Source organism: Mirounga angustirostris, unplaced genomic scaffold, assembly GCF_029215605.1.
Source record: "Mirounga angustirostris isolate CCGP_5_RB_7025 unplaced genomic scaffold, mMirAng1.0.hap1 SCAF_1, whole genome shotgun sequence".
NCBI lineage: Eukaryota > Metazoa > Chordata > Mammalia > Carnivora > Phocidae > Mirounga > Mirounga angustirostris.
The window spans coordinates 18,520,356-18,543,149 of NW_026991709.1; the positions used below are offsets into that span (position 1 = coordinate 18,520,356).

General features: G+C 39.9%; 1 long non-coding RNA gene across 1 annotated transcript; it reads right to left on the reverse strand.

Moving 5' to 3' along the window:
- Positions 1 to 399: 399 nt before the first annotated feature.
- Positions 400 to 22,732, reverse strand: LOC123863261 (uncharacterized). Its single transcript, XR_010407837.1, has 4 exons — positions 22,572 to 22,732; positions 22,003 to 22,092; positions 18,359 to 18,567; positions 400 to 6,411 (listed from the first exon to the last, which is right to left on the reverse strand). It is a non-coding gene; the product is annotated as an uncharacterized LOC123863261 (long non-coding RNA).
- Positions 22,733 to 22,794: the final 62 nt, after the last annotated feature.

Genomic DNA, 22,794 nt, shown 5'->3' on the forward strand with positions numbered 1-22,794 from the left:
GGAAAGCTATCCAGGGTGGTGGGTCACAGCCTAGAAGAGTGAGGAGAGCATGCTGCTGGGCAGAGAGTAGCATGGATGATGGAAGCTTGGCTACATACAGGGGTGTGATCAAATAAGTAAACATATTCCATATAATTGGAGCTGGGTTCCTCACTGTTAGAGGAGATACAAATATAGAAATGGAAAAAAAATAGAACTCAATGGTGATGGATTGAAAGCAAAGGTACGGGTATGAATGTATGGATTTCAAACTGTCTAGATCAAGTAAGCAATAAATATATATGTGCATGTGTATTTATTATTATATATTCCTTAGTTTTGCCCTCTGAGTGTCTGGAAGTGACACCCCAATAACAATGAGCATCCAAATCTTGGCTTCTAAATACTCTTCTTACTAGAAGGAACAAGATTCCTTAGAATAATGACCAATACAAGGATGATGCAGGGAAAGTTTGAGATGAGAATGTTTTATTGTGCTGGAAAGTAAAGAAACGCTCAAAGAATAATGGAGCAAAAGAATATAAAGACAATCAAAGTGGCTCCCACAACAATTTTAGCATCAAAATATATAAAGATAGTAATGGATTTTAGTCCATTAAATAAAATAGTAGACCATGAGTCTATAAATACATAAACAAATAAGTGAATAACTTGAAATTTGAAGAGGAATGAGGTGTTTTCATTGTCTTAAAGGACCTTAAGGGGCACCTGGGGGGTTCAGTCGGTTAAGCGTCCAACTCTTGGATTTGGTTCAGGACATGATCTCAAGGTTGTGAGACGGAGCCCTGTGCAGACTCTGCACTCAGTGGGGAGTCTGCTTTTCTCTCTCTCTCTGCCCCTCCCCCCGCTCGTGTGCACTCTCTCTCTAAAATAAATACAAAAATCTAAAAAATAAAATAAAATAAAGTACCTCACCATGAATACTTCTCATTTACAAAGGAAGAAAGGGTAACTGCACTGTGAAGAAACCTGGCAGATACCACTTTAACCTAGTTATCAAAGTGCTCATCATCGGTAATCGCACAGGTCAAAATCCTGCACCTCAGACGAGCTGAAATCAGAAGACGGCAGCATCATGTGTGTGATATTCCTGCCAAAGCTGCATTCATTTTATCACAAGGTAAAATTAGACATATCCAAATTGAAGGACATTCCACAAAATAATTGGTCCATACGTAAAAGTGCCCAGTTTACGAGATTCAAGGAAAGACTGAAGACTTTCCTAAACCTGCAGAGGCTAAAGAGACAGGACAGTAAAATGCAGTGCATTATTCTAAACTGGATCTTTCTACTATGAAGGACATTATTTTTTTTTTTAAAGATTTTATTTATTTATTTGACAGAGAGAGACACAGCGAGAGAGGGAACACAAGCAGGGGGAGTGGGAGAGGGAGAAGCAGGCTCCCCGCAGAGCAGGGAGCCCGATGCGGGACTCGATCCCAGGACCCTAGGATCATGACCTGAGCCGAAGGCAGACGCTTAACCATCTGAGCCACCCAGGCGCCCTCGAAAAAAGTTTAAAGCCTAATGAGTTGTTATAAATATTTGGTATATATTAATGAGGGTATGAAATACATAAAATAATTGGTTTCCCACATAATTTATGTATAACCTGCAAAAGACCACACCTTAACTGATGTTCTTTTTCTAAGTCTTATCCTAAGTTTAGATTAAAACAAGCTGATTAAAACAAATCAAGAATAGATTCATTGACTGTATGATTTAAATAGTAAAGAGAATGAGGATGAATTAAACCAATTAAATTTTACTCAGTTATTACCTATTCCCCAACCCACACCTAAAAAGAAGTTAAAAATCATTCAATAGAACACAGTGATATTTAGCTTCACACTATTGCCACATGAGATCTGTTAAAGTCCTTGTTTTTCCCTCTCTGGGTTATTTTCATACAGACTTGACTATGAAACGAGCTAGTCTCAACATCAAATCAAAAGGAAGAAGGAGAGAATTTTGGGGCTGAAAAAAACGCAACCCCTTTCCTTTGTACAAGATTTAAACATATATAATTTTTAAAAATTTGATCCTATAATTAAATTTCACGGTAGCGTTTGCCTTATTATACTAGTGATTGATAACTGTTAAAAATAAAGTCGCAGATTGTTATGCCAGCAAGTCCGAGATGGATGTTCCAGAATGGAGTTTCCTCTCCCAAATAGTCTTGAATACACTAATGTTATTTCGGCCCATATGTGATTACAGTTCATCATTTTTCAACTGATTTTTCTTAAGCAATTATAATTAACTGGCATGTGTCCATGTCTTTGTATCATGGGAGGCAGTGACACGCAATGAAAGGGGGAATAGATAAGTCAGGAGCCGGTTCTGCCACAATTTAGCCATGACTTTGGACAAGTCACTAACCTAGTATGTTTCAATTTCAACTTCTATAAAATTAAAGAACCAAGAAAGACAAATTTCTAATGTTCCTCTGAACTTGTCTTATATCTTCTTCATTTGCGTTCAAGATATTGTCTTAATTAAATTGCAAATGACCAACTTTAACTTCTTTTTCATTTTCTCACAGTACCTCATGTAGTTTTTTTTGTTTTGCCAGTGGGGTTTTTTTTGTTTGTTTGTTTATCAGAGGGCCTCAGACTATCAAATTCTGATATTAATAAAATTATCGATATCTTGTCTTAAACTTGCAGAAACTCTTTACAAAATAGTGCAGAAACTTTTTACAAAATAGTGCAGAAACTGGAGCTCCTGGGTGGCTCAGTTGGTTAAGCGTCTGACTCTTGGTTTTGACTCAGGTCACGATCTCAGGGTTGTGAGATGGAGCCCTGCATCAGGCTCCACGCTCAGCATGGAGCCTGCTTAAGCTTCTCTCTCTCCTTCTCCCTCTGCCCCTCCCCCACCCACTTGTGTGCTCTTGACCTCTCTCTCAAAAAAAAAAGTGCAGAAATTATCCACTATAAGCAAATGTGTTATTTTAGTGTTGTTTCAATTTAGAGTTCCAATTTTGCACCTGCTAAGAAAATGTATTTTTTGCGGGGAGTGATAAAAGCCTGCTAATTTTTGGCCATTTCTGTGTTTGTCTTCTGATATGCACACCTGAGGACCAACCCCAATAATACCAGTCATATTAAAAATTCAAGGTATTTAGAGGATACCAACGAATCAGTTAATACAGTAAAAATGTATGTACTGTGGAAGCAGTGAATAGAATCTATAAAATGTAACATATTTTTGCTACTTCAAAATACTCTTAAATTATTTTGTTTATTAAGGTTTTTCTTAGAAGTTAATAATTTGGGATGCCTAGGTGGCTTTGCTGGTTAAGTGTCTTCGACTCAAGTGATGATCCCAGGATCCTGGGATCAGGTCCCGCATGGGGCTCCTTGCTCAGCAGGGAGCCTGCTTTGCCCTCTGCCTGCCGCTCCCCCTGCTTGTGCTCTCTCTCTCTCTCCCTCTGACAAATAAATAAATGAAATCTTTAAAAAAAAGAAATTAATAATTTACTTCAAAATTAATTTTCTTAGAAATTAACAAATGAGCTATGAATGGGGTTATAACTATTTGAATTTTTAATGTTTCTTAAGGTATATAATTTATGTCCATTGTTTCATTATGTGAATTATTTGCAGAACACCTGCTTTCAACAATGTGGTAAAATGAATAGAAGGTTGCTAAGTAATATAATCTATTCCTCATTAGTTAACTTTCTCAGAGACTGAATGATGAAAATGAAGAATTCTTGGTAACAGATAAAATAGTGCTTTTCTTTTCAATTAGGTAGGTATCTACTCTTCCATAGAGAACGCTCTTGATCCAAATGGATTTTTAAAAGTCCAACAATCCATAAATCTCAAGAGCGTTGACACAGGCACAAACACACTGGAAACAGTCTAGTGACGAAGTTAATTTATATAAAGAATTTGTTTACATGCTAAATTAAGGCACAACAGTGTGAGACTTCTTCTCAGACAGTGTGGTTTTATAAAAAGGAAGACTCTTATGGAAATTCAAAGTGGTTCCCCAAGTCCAAATTTCATTTACATACTTCTATTTAAAAATTAAGATACGAAATCCTTACATCATTAAGAGAAAAATAACCCTCTTCCATTAACAGATGAAAGAACCATCATAAATAATTTTCTTTAAAGTACTTGAGAAATTTATTCCTATCAATTTATCTCAAAATTTAGTCAAAATATTCTTCAGAATGTCACAAGCTATATTAGCACACCAGACCAAACTCCTGTTTCTAGAAGGTTAACTTCTAGTTACTTATCTGAATCCTAACTTCTATACTCAGCAAAACTACATACACTATTAATATACTGAATTTACGAAGATAAAATTCTCAAAGTTATGACAAATCAGATGTCATGAAAGATATTCACAAATATCAGTCGTCGTAATACAGATGGGTTAGGGACTGAACAGAATAAATCAATCAAGACACTAAAATCTAATGACACAAGATGGACTAATCTCTCAAATATGGGATTTCTTGTGTCCAAAAGTCTTGAAGAACTTTACAACTTGGATGCCAACATTTAGCATCAGACTCCAAGAGATTTAAGTAGAATTTTCATTTTTTCATGGAAAAATAATTAAGATACAGAATATTTAATGATGAATGCTCATACATTAAATTATCTATTACTGTAGAGCTCTTAAGGGGAGGGATAAAGGGAATAGATCCATTTTTTCCCTGTGACAATTCTGGAATATGAATTAACTGAAGAGTTTAAGGCAATTGACAAAAGTTTAGACATTGCTAAATATTTGAAAGCCCTAGGAAACCACACAAAGGTAGACAGAGCTTATAAACTCCAGAAATCATTTGCAAAAAGCAGGGAAGTCAGACCAGGAATGATTACAACAGCAAATTTGGCTTAGGAGCTCATTTCTGCCTTTTCATGTCTGTAACCATAGCAACAAGCATGGGACCCCCAGAACAGAAGAGGTGCTCTTTAAATATGAGTTGAATCAATAAATGAATGAGCCTCAATCTCAAACCTGTTGTCTTTTTCTTTTGAAAAATCAGAACAGAACTTCTCATCCAGTGTCTGACTCAGCATTTGGCATTTCCCCTTCCGCTCATTCCTGAGTTTTGTGCTTTTCTGGACTTACATAAACTCCTCTGGACAGACGGAGTCCAGAGATATGACAATATGACAGAGAGATCTGCATTCCATCCTTTGATCATTTAGGGTAAAATTTGATTGTTTCAATTTCACTGCCCTTAGAGAACCTAATTTAAAACATTTGTAATCTTTGTCCTCTCCAAACTGACAGTTTTTAGTCAACACTTAATAAAATATGTTAAAGATTCTGTTTTTACATGATTCATAATGCTAATGAATTCACCAATCCATTACCACACATCTTTCCGTAAATGTCAAACAAGATGTAGCTGACAGGGTCATGATCATTAAATGTAAGTTCATGGATGTACACATTTGTTCTTGATGGGAGTCATCTATGCCCAACTTTTGACTTTCTATGCTTCTATTACTTGAATGTCAAGAATTGTATACAATATTCCCATTACTCTGTCACTATACGTCAAAATTTCCAAGTATCTATGCATATTTTTATATATTTAAATGGATATCCTTTGTTACTTTGCAAAGGACCTTTTTCCAAAATATTGCTTTATTTTAACATTTTTCTGTATCTACCCTCATTTGGTGCTAATCATGTACGGTCTCTTGAGGTGGGCCTGAGATAAAGATCCTTACACAAGTGATTTACTGAGGGAGTATGTTTCAGAAGGAACTTGTACTGATGTGAAGGAAGCAGGACAGGGTGGGAATGAAGCAAAGCAAGGATGTGGTTACTGCTGAAGTCTAGGCTCAGCCTGGTCCTACAGGGAGTTTTCCAACAAGAGTAACACTGCAAAAATGATCCCACCTTGACACAAAGGAGCTAGTTGGGCAGCAGTAGCCATCAGCAGCTAACACAGCAGCAGGGAGGAGGGTACAGAGGCTGCCCAGAGGGTTTCTTTTCCGATACATAATTTTACAAAACAAAAACAGAACTTCCTACGGACTGATGGTCTACTTTTATTGTCTTAGTAATATACCTACAAATCATGTTTTCCATATGTAAACGTTTTATGTGAAACAACAAAACTGCAGCTATTTGGTAACCCACCACTGGACAACTAAAGAGCTATGAAGCAGATGAAAATAAAATGCTTAAGTGGTGCCTGTAAGAAAACCTTAAATTCCAAACACAGCCTCATCCTGGGAATTCAGTTCTGGAAATAGCATTCCACGAATGATGGCCACTATGCAAATTCCAGGAGGTTACGCAACTTCCAAATTTTGAGGTCACAAATGGGGGTCATTTAGGAAATTTCTGTGACTCGTAAGTGAACAGCAGCTTCATCAGCACTGATGAGAGCTTCGCTTTCGCCAGGGTAAGGTCTCCCTCCTGTAACGACAAAGGGCCCACTTAAGCAGTGGCTCTTCCGAAGAAGCACAGTAAAGGAGGGGTTACTGATAGATGATCCTAGAGCAACTGGAGAACACAGTCTTTTGTTACTTCATTTAAACCTGTTCTCGAATGTCAGAGTGTGCCTTCATTTGTTCTTTCTATGCCCTTTACATTTAGTGTCTTGCAGGTTACATCATGCATCCTTCCCTGTTCATGTTTCCATGTCATAGATTGCTCATTCTTCTTTCATGGGGATAACTATTAAAGAAGGAAGACAACCTCTCAGGTGGATTGAGTGGATGGGAGAATCAGAAATCTTTCCCTCTTGTGCTTGTTGGGTGCATTTAGGACTGAGCCCATCATTTGGGGACAGTTAGGTTTGGGCATCAAGGCTACCCCCTGGTCTTCCTTGTAGCTTTGTCAATATGGGGTGATGGATGAGAGCAAAGGCTCTGGAAGGAGGCACATGCCAAACTTAAAGGGCTGCTGTGGCTCTTTCTATTTTCTTTGCTTGTGTACAGCTGCCCTGAGCTACAGGCAGTAAATGAAGGTAAAAAATAAAGCCGTATAGCTTTCAAAAAGGGAGAGGGGAACTACTGACCAATGCTAGCATACATCTAAGAATAAGAGCCTACAGAGCCTCCTATATGATCCTAAAGACATGGAAATATCCACATTTTACAGGAGAACATAGCCACCACTTTACCTATGAAGAAATGAGTACATGAGTCCTATGGGATAGCCACATAGGCTCATAATCCACAATCCACAATCTGCAGAGAGGCATCAAGTGTTTCAAAACAACACTTAGGGGAGGTTTTGAGGTCAGATAAAAGGTGTGCCCTCTTCATGAATCACAAAGGGTGGAGCTGGGGAAGGGTAAGTGCAGACTTGAAACTGGGGTTTGGAAATTTTCTTCTGTAGGCCATCAGCAGCACCAGGGCACCACGCCAGGTTTGAAATTCATCCACTTCCTTATTTCAGAGTCCTCTACTTCAATCTGTCTAATCTGGAATCAAATTTATGACATATATTCTCCATTTTATATAGTTTTATCTGGCCAAGCCTTGGCTATATTTGGGACAATATTAGAAAGTTCTTAGGTTTTTTTTTTTTTTAGCAATTCATGTGTCACTTTAGAAAAAGTCTATTTCCCACTCAACATTTGATAACAAATGAGGCACAGAGAGGTTAATGGCTTGTCTGATGTCACACAGCTATTTTGTGTGTAAATCATTGCATAATTTTTCTTCTCTTAATGATTAATTCCTCCTGGCAGGCTACATATTAAGCAATTATATTTTCCCTCTGAAGACTGCTTATCCCAGAAGCACATATAATCCAGCAATACTAAACCACTTGTACCATGGTATTTCTTTCTTCTGAGTCTGTTTACACCATACCCTCTTCCTGGAAAGTTCCCCAACCTACCTCTATATCCATGTTCTACACCTCTACCTTTTAGGAAGCTTTCTGCAGTAACCCCAAAATGGGTTACGAACATCTCATCAATATCATATTGTATGATAACAACCTATTTATGTATATTTCCCTCCAACAAGAAGTGCATGTCTTAAATATCTTTATATCAATTAAGTCTAGTACAGTGATTGACAAGAGTGTAGGTGTTTAATAAATTTGTATTGAATGAATGGATGAGCACACATTAATGAATACAAATATGAGCAGTGAACAGAAAAAGCTTCTATGCAAGGTTATAGACAGTGTTTATAAGAGGAGCTAAGAAATGATGATAGCTTATTTAGATAACTAAGAAAGATGCAGGTTAAGTGCTATTTTTGCTTTCCTGCATAATGTAGTCTACAATTATGTCTGCTGCAGAAAAAAGTAGTTACCCTACTCTCAGGTTCTGTCTAGATCCTGAAGAGTCTGGAACCCAAAGTGCCCACCAAAGCTGCCCAGTACCTGGAACAGTACTTGATATGCAGTAATTGCTCATTGATGATTAATGGAGTATACAAACATCCGGAAGATTCAGGCTTATCACACAAAGTATTTTAGGGAGATAAGATTAGAATCACTAACTCTTTACCATCCCAGGAGTAGGAGCACAGAAGAAGGCTACAATCCAGCAGTTCCACCCCAAGGTAGATATCCAACAGAAATAAAAAATACGTCCACACAAAAACGTGTACACAAATGATTACAGCAGCATTATTCATAAAGACAATAAGGATGAAGACAACCCAAATGTCCACCAACTGACAAATGGATAAACAAAATGTAGTTCATCTATACAATGAAATTATTTGGCCATAAAAAGGAATGATGAACTGATACCTGCTACCACATGGGTGAACCTTGAAAACTATGCTAAGTGAAAGAAGCCAGTTACAAAAGACCACATATTATATGATTCCATTCACACGGTATTTCCAGAACAAGGAAATCTATAAAGACAGAAAGTAGATTAGCAGCTGCTTATGGCTGGTGGGGGTGGAGGGTGACAGCTAAAAGATATGAGGTCTTCTTTCAGAGGTGATGAAAATGTACGAAGATTGTGATAATGGTTGCACCTATCTATGACTATTCTAATAACCACTGAACTGTACACTTTAACTGGTGAATTGTATCATATGTGAATTATACCTCAATAAAGCTGTTAAAAAATGACAAAGAGAGAGAGAGAGAAGGTTGAAAACATCTCAGATTAAAGGCTGCCCATCAGAATCCTCCCGTGTGTTAAGATTCATTTCAGGTATTTGCTGAAGATGGCCCAGTCTGTGCCCTCATTTCTACCTTGTCCATTTCCAAGGCCCCAACCCCAGTCTATTAACACCTGTTTTAGCCAACTATCACATTGTGAAGTGTTCTTTCTTGTGTGTGTGTGTGTGTGTGTGTGTATAATAACCAGCTGAACCAGATAAAAAGTCCTTGTCCAAGCCACATCCATAGTTTCAATACCAAACTGGCATTTACTGAATGCCCATTACGTACCAAGCACTCAGCATATGTCATTTTTAAGGCTCACTATAACCCCAGGAAGTAGGCTGCATTGATTCATTTTATGGAGGAAGACCTGAGAGCAGCATGGTATCACTATGTGGGAACTGACAGACCCAGGTTTAAGATAATGTGTGTGATTCACAGTATCTGTGCTCTATTCACAATCTGTGTCCTCAAAGTCTTGCATGGAACAGAAATAAAACCAGTACAAGACGGGTAATAAAGGAGAGTATGGAATGTCTGATAAAGACAAATAACCTGATTGGTGTTCCAGAGTGAAATGGTGATGTGAGGATTCTGTTGTAAAAGCCTGCCCTAATGAATGGCCTGGACAATGACGAAGAGTTCTCCTGGGTCTGGGACTCCTCAAGAGCTGTCTGCTTGAAGAGGGAGCTTTTACATCTTGTTCTAGCTGAGCAAGCAATAGCATACTCTCAAGTCAGTTCCTTTTGTGGAAGACCTATGCTCTCGTTCCTAATTCTGGATGACAGTGCTATTCCAGCAAGACTGGGTGCATCTCTAAAGCCATAGTAACTTCATGTTAAAATACCAGCTTGCGAGAGTGGAGTGGTCACTGGAGATGCCTGATGGTCTGTTCTGAGCAGTGGCCAGCAGCTCTATGGAGCCACGGACCACTTACCCCTGAGACGGACTAGAGAACAGCACAGAGCAGAGGGGGAGTCCAAGTCAAACACAGTAGGACAGCCTTGCTTCTTCTTGGTGCACCTTTACCGAGACCTTGTCCTCCATCCACTCTTCTTTGGCAATCTTGAAAGTACACGGGCCAATTTCTTGTCATGGGATCCTTCACGAAATGCAAGCTCCTTCTTGCTTGTACTCTTCTAGAATACTAAGTTCAGGTCTGATAAATCAAATCCAGCTTTGCTACCACCTACATGGCAGGGGGATGTTCGCTTTCCCATCTTCTCTTCTACTCCAAAGTCAGGAACTTCCAACTCGCAGAATGTAAGAAAAGACTCCCTCCACAAGTCAGAGTAAGCACATAGACTGGAATATTAAAAGACTGACATAAGGACACACAGAAAATGAAGCAGGGATCTCTGGAAGCTGAAGTTGGTACAGATTCACCAGGAAATGCATGCCAGACTAACCTCTATTAGATAAGTGTGGCCAGCATGGCACTTTTGCACTCTTACAGAGCATATGACTAAGACTCATGTGACACTTTTATGGACAAACTCTATTGGGGTAGATAAGAACCTAATTGGATATAATCAAACCTGGCTGGACAATCATAATAAAAACATTATAACTATGGGTACTTTGTAGCTTTGTCTTTACAAACTTACATCAAGATGCCCAAGGCGAGGGTGCCTGGGTGGCTCAGCTGGTTAAGCAACTGCCTTCGGCTCAGGTCATGATCCTGGAGTCATGGGATCGAGTCCCGCATCGGGCTCCCTGCTCAGAGGGGAGTCTGCTTCTCCCTCTGACCCTCCCCCCTCTCATGCTCTCTCTATCTCATTCTCTCTCTCAAATAAATCAATAAAATCTTGAAGAAAAAAAAAAAAGATGCCCAAGACGAGCATATCAAATTTGGGGGTGACTGCAAAGAATACTGCACATGAAGTATGACTTTAAAATTATCTCAGTAGAGTGGATAATAATAACATAATGTTATCAAAATAATTCTTAAGTTGGTTATATTCCATACGTCAAGTTAACAAATGGTTATATATATATATATATATATAATGATAAAATATACTTCAGTTTGTTTGTATTCCTCAAAAAAAATGTCCCATAGAAATCATGCAACATTTGCATTCTCATCACCACCACCTAGACCCACACTGTCCACAATGGTACCCACCAGCTACCTGTGGCTCCTGAGCACTTGAAATGTGTGTGCTCTGAATTGAGATGTGGTAAGTACACTATCCACACCAAACTTCGAAGACAAAATATAAAACAGGATGTCAAACATCTCCTTAATACCTTTTATACTGATTGCATGTTGAAATGATAATATTTTGCATAAATCAAGTAACAGAAAATATATTATTAAAATTAAGTTCACTTGTATCTTTTTCCTTTTTTTTAATATGGCCACAGAAGAGTTTACAATTATCTATGTAGTTTGCATTATATTTCTACTGACTAATTTAGACCAGCATGGCAAATTTCATTGTGCCCTTTTCCTGGTTTGTGTTAGTCACCCAAAAAGCCCTAGATTCCTAGCTCATCCCTCATCATCCATCAGCCTTGAATATCCCCCAATTTCCACGAATCCTGAATCTTTTTCACCGTACCTCGTGGAACCTGTGGCCCATCATTAGCCAAGTTCCCCTATCCCTCAGCTCTTCTCTGCATATTTCCTTCCCCTATTTGCTCTAACTCAGTGGTTCTAAAACATGTCTGTGCATTAGAATCATGTTGGGAATTTTAAATAAATCAATGCCCAGGCCTCATTTTCAGAATGTACCATCAGAATCTCTGCTGTAGGGATAAAGCTTCTGAATGCTTCAGTAGCTCACCCAAGTGATCCTAATGTGCAGTTGGGATTCAGAACCACCCATTAAGCCAGTGTCAATGTCCCACCTACTCCAACTCCACATCCATGCTAGTGAACATGGCTGGCGAAAAACACACAGCATGCTGACTGCTCTCTATGAAGACTGACCTAAAGTGGATTTAAGCTGTCCGGCAATCCCACCATTTTCCCTTGTCCATGCACTACGTTTCTCTCCTGAGAGAAATATTCTTCCCCTCCATCCTCATGCTCAGCCCATGACATTGCTGTCTAGTTAAGTGAAAATGTGGAAGAAATTAGTAACAACCTTCCACAAATTCCCTCCATTGCATCTACCCACCTGCCTGCCTATCTGTCCATATATATTCTTTCCCCATTGCTATCGCTTTCCCCATTACTATAACTCAGGCTGTCCAACAGAACGTTCTGTGATGATCAAAATATTCTATGTTGGCGCTGTCCAGTAACGTGATCACTAGTCACCAAGGGGATCTGGCAACTATAGCCTATAGGCCACAGTTCAGAAAATCAGATGTTAGGTTGGAGAAGAAAAAGGAGGCCTAAGGAAACACTGAATAGGTGTTTTAAAACTTCTGAAGGGGTGTCCTGTGGATGAAAGTGGAGTCACTCTCTGCATTTAGCTTTACTCTACATGGCAGAATTAGGGGTAAAAACCAGAAGTAAAGAGAAGGTAAATTTTATTTTTTAAATTTATTTATTTATTTATTATTGATGTATAATTAACATACAGCATTCTATTAGTTTCAGGTGTACAGCATAAAGATTTAACATTTCTACACCTTTCTCAGTGTTCATCACGATAAATGTACTCTTAATCCCCTTTATCTTTTTTACCCATCCCTCACACACCTCCCCTCTGGCAACCATCAGTTTGTTCTCTGTATTTGAGAGTCTTCTCTACTTCTTTATCCATTCATCTATAGATGGACACTTGGGTGGTTTTCATATCTTGGCTATTACAAATAATGCTGCATAAACATAAAGGTGCACATATCTTTTTGAATTAGTGTTTTCATTTCCTTTGGGTAAATACCCAGTAGTGTGATTTTTGGATTGTAGGGTAGTTCTATTTTTAGTTTTTTGAGGAACCTCCATACTGTTGCCCACACTGCACCAATTTACATTCTCACCAACAGTGCACGAGGGTTCCTTTTTCTCTATATCCTTGTCAACACTTATTTCTCTTTTTCATTTTGGCTATTCTGACAGGTATAAGGTGATATCTCATTGTGGTTTTGATCTGCATTTCCCTGATGAGTAGTGATGTTGAGCATCTTTTCATGTGTCTACCGGCCATCGGTATGTCTTCTTTGAAAAAATGTCTATTCAGGTTCTCCGCCCATTTTTAATTGGATTATTTGTGCTTTTTGTGTTGAGCTGTATAAGATCCTTATATATTTTGGATATTAATCCCTTATTGGATATATAATTTGCCATATCTTCCCTCATTCTGTAGGTTGCCTTGTGATTTTGTTGATGGTTTCCTTCACTGTGCACATTTTATTTTGGTGTAATCCCAACAGTTTATTTTTGCTTTTGTTTCCCCTGCCTGAGGAGACAGATCTAGAAAAATGTTTCTACTGCCAATGTCAAAAAAATTATTGCCTATGTTTTCTTCTAGGATTTATATGGTTTCAAGTCTCACATTTAGGTCTTTAATCCACTCTGAGTTTATTTTTGTGCATGCTGTAAGAAAGTTGTCCAGTTTCATTCTTTCGTATGTAGCTTCTAGTTTTCCCAGTACCATTTGTTGAAGAAACTGTCTTTTCCCCATTGTAGATTCTTGCCTCCTTTGTCACAGAAAAGGTAACTTTTAGCTCAATATAACAACAAAAGCATTCTAGTGAAATTTTTATGTTTCTGGAAGATAGCTCCTAACAACAGGAAATAAGAAAGCAGACACCAAATAACTGTCTCAAGAATATTGCAGGTGAGAGACCTGCATTCGTGGGAGGATCAAACAGGTGATTTCCAAGTTGGGTTCCAACTCCCAAGTTTTTAGAAAAATAAGCCAAGTTTAGATGAGGAAAAATACCACAACTTCATAAAGTGTGGCTGGCCTCTGTGCCCCACTGTTTTTATGACTCAGGTCTGGTGATATGTCCAGACGAGATGAAATGAGCATGAGAATCAGGGGGAGTAGGGCCAAGCTTTGCCCATAAAGAGTCAAAGGACTGGATGCAAGTCACCCCACTTCTCTGGGTTGCCAATGAGTCCTCATCATAGAAAGGCTTGGCCTACATGAGCACAACATCTGCTTCAGTTCTAAACACTGTAATTCTGTGTTCTTTTTCAACTCACAGGAACTGGAAAAGAGCTGGAGATGAATGGGTGGAGGCAGTCACAGGATATTACAAGATGGGTGGGGGAGCACCTGGCATATTCGGAGTAAAGGAAAACCATGTTAAATCAGATTCTCCCTCACCAGAGAAATGAAAGATAAGGTTCCTCAGGGCCAGCCATCCAACATCTTCTCTTCATCAAGTGTGTGGAAGGTGAGAGCTCCAAGCTTGAAAAATCAGGATGAAATTGCTACTTACACACAGAACTGCTTCTCAATCCCAAAGGACAGATAAAGCCCCAGGTTGTGCTGTGTTTTGGTTCATGGACACTAAAGGTTACACTGAATGATTATCCTGAAGACTAATTCCAAAAAGAAGTATGCCTAATGAGGGAAGGCACATCATGTGCATGCTGGAGCTCCTTGGTCTTGGCTGAAAAAATATCTCTTGTGCATGTTGTCTAGGTGTTGAATTATTGAGACTAATATTGACAGTATTAAAAACTTGAGTTACTCCAACTGTTTCTAATATCTTGGTCTACCTTTTTCTAGATATCACCCACATAAGCCTGTTGGAGTTGTTTAGAGATTTTGGTGGGAAAGCACCAATGTTGATAGAATCTGAGGAAAAAAAGAAAAACATTTCCCAGTAGCTCCCAAAGAGTTGAGGCTAAAATGCTACAATGGAGTTTCAGCAAATCTATGACTTGTTTTCTTATATAGGCCAAAATTAGTACTGAATTTGAAATTTTCTAAGACTTAAGCCACGGTTAATGATAGGGCTCTAGAATCATCTAAAAACCAAGACGTGTTTTCACCATTTTCCCTGTTGATTTCCATCTTATTTTATTCTTCCTCTCCAAAAGGCGATGGCCTGCCTTGTTCCCCTTTTTATTTAGTATAAATCTCTTACCAGGCTTCACAAACTCACCGGAACAAGGTGGTTATTGGGCCCTTAGCTCTGTGAAGTTTAGGTAACAGAATCTGTTTTCACTCGATCATTAGAAAATAGAAATGACAACATTCCTTTTTAGATAGGGCTCCCTAAACCTTTTCTTTTTCTTTTTGGTACAATAACAAGGGCTGACAGCGCCTCTTGATACCATTTGCAGTAAATGAATTTTTCAATAAAGACTAACAGAGAAAAACTATGGGAATTTAGAGGTGGTTTTCTTTCTTTCTTTCTTTTTCTCTTTTTTGACTCAGAGTTATAATTTCTCATGTCTTTACTTTCTATGTATTCTTTATGAGAAATTTCAGCAAAAGCTTCTTAAAATTAATGCAATAGCTGTCTCCTTCAATTCTCTTTCCTGGAAGTCTTCGCTTAACGATGGAGAGGTCCTGGCCACGTCTTAAGGGCCCCTATCTGGGAGGATGAAATGTAGTGCAGTGAACTCAAGTTTTATCCTGAGGCGTATCTTTGTAAACTGCAAATACTTCCTCCTTTTTACATGAGGAAATTTAAAGAGAAGCAGGCTCAAATGTGAATTGAATTCTGTCCAATTCCCCCCCGGAACTGGGAAGATGCTAGTCCTATACTCACATATGTGTATTATAGATATTCAAAGACTCTAAACCGGTCTCTTCCATATAATACACATTATAACTCCTATTTTAAACTTTCAGAATGCCTTTTATGGCATCTGTTATGCCCTACTTTAAAATGTCTGTCAGCCTATTATTTCTACTTTTGTCCTTTATTAATCTATCTTCAAGGTCATGTGTGGAAACACCTTTCAGTGGAAAGAACCCATCTGCTTTGACAAAAATGTACACTTTAAACCTTCATTATTTCAAGGGTCTTAAAAAAAAAAAAAAAGTCCAAGAGTCCATTAAAATGCCTTCAAAGCACAGTTCCCTAAAACTTGCTCGGGGCAACCCTAGCCCCAGGAGTTGATGCAGTAAACAAAAATAGGGGAGAGAGAAGGATGCTGTACAAAGAGCTATAAAATTCAATCCACACAGCAGCATTTTAAAGGGTGGTAGGCATTCTAAATAAAGATATGTGCTTAATTTTATTGAACCGCATATTTCTCAAACTTCTTTGATGACAGAACTATTTCTGTATATGTATTTAACACTTAGTAACACACTGCTGTACAAGGTTGACCCAGTACACAGTTCGGAAATTGTGCTAAAAGATGCTATTCTCCCCATTTTTCAAGAATCCTTATTCTAGCTCATTCATGTATTGGAAAATAACTTTGAGACAGAAATATAACTCAAGTCCTTCTCACACTGTATCCACAGGAGTATTTATGGTTCATCTCCCAGATACCACATCTCTAAGTGACGAGTTGGTTGTTACAAGTAAACACGAGACATCTCTGCTTTTTGTGATATCACGGTAACTTCATCTGAATAGTTCTCAGATCCTCTGCTAGGGACAGGCCGTCAGTCATCACAGACAACTGTCCCATCACATCGCCAACATTTATCTCCCGCTCGCCACCCTTCAGTCTCCACAGACCATATTCAAGTTCCTTCCTTTCGTATATACTTCTGATCCCTACCTCCAAACAAACTAAAAATCAAATGTATCATTTCCCTCACTAAAAAAAAAAAAAAAAGTCATTAATGGTGTCCAGCTGAGACAGAACAGGGTACAAATCCTTCCTCCTTCACCCCTTTCTGGTTCCGTTAACCCCGGTCACCCCCTCATTTGTGACATGGGAGGTAAACCCAACACAACTCACAGACTTCAGTGAGATCCTGCGTGTAAATTTCTCAGCCTGGCACACAGCAATCCTTTGGTCTTACCAGGAATGAAGTGTCCTACCATGTCTTTCACAAACTTTTTACAAATCCTATCCATGGTCATACCTGACACTTCTGGCAATTCTCCCTATTTTTCCCAATCAATTCCAACTTTTTCACCCTCCAAATTTCCCTACACCTTCCCCGCTGACAGAACTTTTTCTAGAAATGTCAGAATAAGTCAGATTGATTAGGACCCTGTCTTGAGCAGTATTAGCCCACTGCTGCCCATTCCATCTGACCTAAATTCCTCACCTCCTCAAACATTTACTGTGCCCCCCACAGCTAACTCCCAATTACCAGCCCCATCATGAACACTCTGGATGTATTTACATGGTCCTTCCTTAGAATATCCTCCTTCTTGCTCCCTATTCTTTTCTTTTTATTGTTATTATCAAATTCCCTGCAAAAATACCTTCTTCCTGATGTCCCTGATTAACCCTTTCAAGTGTTATAGGCTTATGATTCTAATTTTCTTTTGATGTATTCATATACATACACACGAATACTTTACACAAAGTTGTACTTACTGATATAAGTTTTCCACTATGCTTTTTTTTTTTTAATTTGAGATGTAATTAACATACAACAATGTATTAGTGTTAGGTATACAATGAGACTATATATATATATACACACACAAAATGAAACTTACTACCACAGTAAGTTCAGTTAACATCTATCACCACCATAATTACATTTTTTTTTTTTTTTTTTTTAGGTAGGCTCCATGCCCAGTGTGAGCTCATGACCCGGAGACCAACACCTGAACTGATATCAAGAGCCAAATGCTTAACCAATTGAACCACCCAGGTGCCCCTTTGTGATGAGACCTTTTAAGATCTACTCTCTTAGCAACTTTCAAGTATACAATGCAGTATTGTTAACTATAGTCACCATTCACTATGCCTTTTTCCTCCCCAGATATTTTTCTCCCATAAACATAAGCTCTTTAAAGGGAGTGAATGTATCAGGTTTTTATCCTTCCCACAGTGGAAGTGTACAAATATTTGATTGATCCACCAATGCTAAACACTTTCATTTCCAGGACTTCTATTTACTTTAACGGGAATAAATATCACATGGGACATCTGGTGGATACAGCAAAGTCAGGTGTTTGCTTAGGGACAAAAGTTATATACTGAATGCCTATGAAGCTTTTATTTATTTGTTAGTCAGTTTGTGTGCTTTGTCATTCAGGATGTTGTTTATTTATAAAAGGTGTTCATGAATACTTAAAGCATATCTGCCTGGAATCTTCCAAATCATTTTAGGGTTAGGTAACACTTCTCTAACTATCGTCTTCACTAGGATTTTGAAAGTTGAGTTACTTATCAAAGACTCTAGAACTCCTCTCTCCTTAAAGAGGTGAACTGAAAGGACAATCCTAAGTATGATTTGTGTGGAGACAAAGAGGGCCTCATTACCTTACAGCAGAACATCCCTCAGCCTCAAAGTCTGTCACCCTGCAGAGTGTTGGCAATGGCCCCAGGCCATGGCAAGCTGGAGCTTCTGGCAGCTGCTCTGGGAGTGACTCCTCTTCACCACGTGGCATGATCCTCCATTTTGCAGGAGGGACCAGCCCTGTGAAAGATTCTCAGCGCCTCTGGCAGGCAGCCTTTCCAGTCCTTTCCATCTGCAAACAGGATGCATATCTTTCACATACCTGTGACATGCCCTCGGGAGCGGTCAAAGTTTTGCCCAGTTCTTCGCGTATCACTTAATTCTACAGCTCCATCCCTTTCTCTCCCACTCAAGAAAGCATATTGGAATACAAATGAGTAGGCTGATAAAAAAGTCACCTTGAATCTGCTCTCATTTATTTTTTTTTAAAGTAAATCATTCACAAATTGGGGACTTTTATTGGCAACGTATTACTTAGGGACCCACCTAAGTAACACTGGGTTGACAGCTACTGTGCTAACTGACAGCCCCTGGCAAGGTCGATGCAAGGTCAAAGTAGGACTATCCTGGTCACTAAGTGACAGCTAATGTGAATTCCTGTTCTCTCAAGAAAAGAGAACTGATTTCTATTGTCAGTCAGGCACTGTGTTAGGCACTGAGTTGGGCACTATACCACCTGATGAGGGAGGATGTTCAGCGATGGAGGCTCTGCTGGCTCCCATAACTATTACTGATGGGTAGTCGTCAAGACTTCTCAAAGTCTGAGCCCTTTTCCACCCTTGCATATTGCTGCCCTATTAAAATTCTCTGAAGAAACAAATCGGTGTTATTTTTGTACAGTCTCCATTAAATCTTCCTGCTACTGGATTGACTTTCTACACTCCCTATCTCTCAGATTGGCATGCATGGCCTATTCTTTCTTGTTTTTTCCCCTTTTTATTCAATAAGATAAGGCGATATTCTGTTAAATTAGTCCTTGTGGGAAATTCGGAATTACCACCATTCTTCAAACAAGTTATGCAAGTCAGAGCCAATAATGGTGCCCAGTTAAACACTTGATTTTGCTGTCCCACTGAGTTACTACTGAATTACACCAAATCCATTTGTAAAGTATGACTTACTGGAACCTGACGCCTGCCTCTGAAGTAGTTTTGTGTAAGTGATTGCAGAGAAGAACTAATTTTAAAAGTACTGCATTGTTTGAAGATAGATGAATTGGCTATCGTCTTCGCTAGGATTTTGAAAGTTGAGTTACTTATCAAAGACTCTAGAACTCCTCTCTCCTTAAAGAGGAGAACTGAAAGGACAATCCTAAGTATGATTTGTGTGGATGCCATAGTGAAGTAAAGGCCCATGAATGAAGTAGTAACTGAAGAAAAAAGGACAGGTGAAATGTCTCATCCTCTGCCAACAGGCAAGTCTGTTACACAGGTGTAGTCAAGTGCAGGTAAGTTAAGTGCTAATTATTCATTTAAAAGCTTTACGTCTATTCGTTAGAAAGAAAAAAAATATCTTACTATGTGAAAAACTGCACTCATCATTGGGAGAAAATACTTTATGATGAAAAGCTTGAATGCTATTTACAGGTTCGAGTTCTGTAGATATTGAAGGCTGCAGTGAAGACAAGGAAGTAATAATGCCCTTTCGCTGTTGAGAAGGTGAAGAGAGATGAGACAGAATACAACTCAAGATCTACTTCTGGTCTACAAGGAGGAATAGGCATGAAGTTCCAGAAAGGAAGACGGTTAAGAGGCATGTGAAACTCTCAGGTATGTCACAGTGCCATCACAGGGAAAACCAACGCTACCGACAGCTTGATTGTGGCCTTTTAGATTCCAGGATTGTGAGAAAATAAATTTCTCTGGTGTGGAAAAGACTAGTTGCTTGGTCCTTTTTGTACGCCTAAGCGGGAGGTTAAAGGAAAGGAATTGGGCTTTCAATGGGGCAAGAACTTTCTAGTAATCCTACAGCCCAAAGACAGAATGCATTGTCTGAAGAGCTAGTGAGCCTCTCACAAACTGAGGCATTGAAGCCTCTACTAGGAATGCTGGGGTGGAGTGTCCTGCCAATGGGCGGTCATTCCCATCCACAGTTCTGCAGTGTTCTTCTGTCTAGGGATGTTCTTGTATTTCTGGCTCAGGGGACCCAGAAGACACCTCAGGGCAGGAAATGGCATTAAATGCAGAACAGAGATAGTGGTTGAAAAGTAAAAACCGGGCGCCTGGGTGGCTCAGTCGTTGGGCGTCTGCCTTCGACTCAGGTCATGATCCCAGGGTCCTGGGATGGAGTCCCACATCGGGTTCCCTGCTCTGCAGGAAGCCTGCTTCTCCCTCTCCCACTCCCCCTGCTTGTGTTCCTGCTCTCGCTATCTCTCTGTCTGTCAAATAAATAAATAAAATCTTTAAAAACAACAAAAAAAGAAAAGTAAAAGCCATCAGCATCTCGGAGTGATGAAAGAACAGGAGAAAATGTAAAGAATGTCCATCATTCTGACACAGTCAGGAGCTAATCATCTTTTCTTGGGGAACATCTTGTCCAAGGAATGTGTGAGTGCTGTGAATTTCAACAGGGGAAAGATAAAATGCTAAATCTAAGAACTTTTATTTTTATAGATTATAACTTCACCTGTTTTTTAATTTGTGCTTAATAGAAGTCCCTTACTCTTATAAAAATTGCTTCCTGGGCATGCATTCTGCATGACACAGGGCCCAGTGCTCAGAAGGAGTCCCATGATTGGTTTAACATTCTGCTGTCGCCACCTTAAAATATTTAATTTTGGGGGTGCCTGGGTGGCTCAGTGGGTCCAGCCCAGCACAGGGCTCCCTGTTCAGCAGGGAGTCTGCTTCTTCCTCTCCCAATCTCCCTGCTTGTCTCTCTCCCTCTCTCTCCTCTCTTTCTGTCAAATAAATCTTTTAAAAAATAAAATATTTAATTTTAGAACAAAGGGTGCCACCTTTTCATTTTGCAGTGGACCCTGCACAATTTGTAGCTGGCCCTGCTCCCTCCCCATCTTGGAGTTATACTCCTTTTTGCATTCAGATGCCTTCAATTGTTCAGACAAACCTAGGATGGAGGGAATTGGCTTGGTGGATAAATGTGTGTTGTTATTTGCTGTTGGGATTTGCTTAGCTTCAGCTTCCTATCTTATAATCAGGAATTATAGGAAGGGCCTCACTGGCTTTTGCAGGAAGTATAGAACATAAAGCATGTAAACAGATATTACCCTACAACAAGTATTTGCTATTATTTGTTAATGACACTCAAAGAACAAGGAGAAAAGTAGCCCAAGGGTCAGGATCGGATGCCTTGAGGGGGGAATGACAGAAGACAACATTTAGGGGAGGGGCAGACGAATGTTGACTTCTCAGGAGGGAAGTCAGCATCTTCCTGGCTGAGCCTTGATCCCAATAGGCCAGAGGCTGTGGTTTCATTCCCTCCCACTAGCACCACAGTGGACGGTGGCTTAGTGACTAAAGTTCCTTCAGGTTAAGAGCAGGGAATACAGCTGGGCAGTTCTAGACCATTCTAGCCTAGCTAAACACTAGCCGGGGAACTGGATGGGTTGTGTTTAATCTAGGAGAAAGTGGGTTCCCAGCAGGTTCATTTCTGTAATTTAGGACAGACACAATGACGAACAAGGACAGAGTTCGAGGTCAGGAGTTCTTACTTATGAAGGTCGAACAGGAATCATCTCTCCAAATCTTTTCCCTCTGAACTTTCTCTTCACCCTCATCTCAGATGGATGTTACAACCCTGCCTGATAAAAAAAAAAAAAGAAAATCCTGGCTGACCATCCCCTTCCCAAAACAAAAACCAAAAGCACCCAACAAATAAGCAAAACTTTTTTTTTTTTTTTAAACCCTTCCTTCAAGGAGAAGTAAATAGGTCGCCCCCTTCTCTGCCAGGTCCGGTGCCTTTCTCCTTTGGTTCGTTCTAAAGATAGACATTCCAGGTTGCTCCTGGATGTTTTTGACGAAAAAAAAAAAAAATGAGGCTTTTACTCTTCAACAAGCAAAGAAATTCTATTTCCTTTAAGCTTGTCTTGTTCCTATTCTCTTCCAGAAACGCCTCCCCCCACCAGACCAAGGCAAAAAACGAAAGGCGGATAAAAACGCACCCCCGCAGCAGCCCTTTACACGACCTCCCAGAGAGGCCTGCGGGGTCGCGCGAGTCGAGCTCACGGGGACGAGCGGGAGAGCTCCGACTTTTCCGGAGCCCAAACGTCCTACGACTCACCTTTCCCTGAGCCTGCACCGTCCCGCTCCCGGCTCCAGACTCTGCCCTTCGCTGGCGCAGCCCGGGGGGCGCGCGGGGCGCGGAGGAGGCGAGGACGCCGCACCTGTGGGCGCCGGGGGCGCGGGCCCCTTCCGGCCCGGGCGCACGCAGCTCCCCGGCGGCTCCGCTAGGGGTCTCTCTCGGGTGCCGAATGGGGTGGGCTGGATCAGCTGACTCTCCCGGC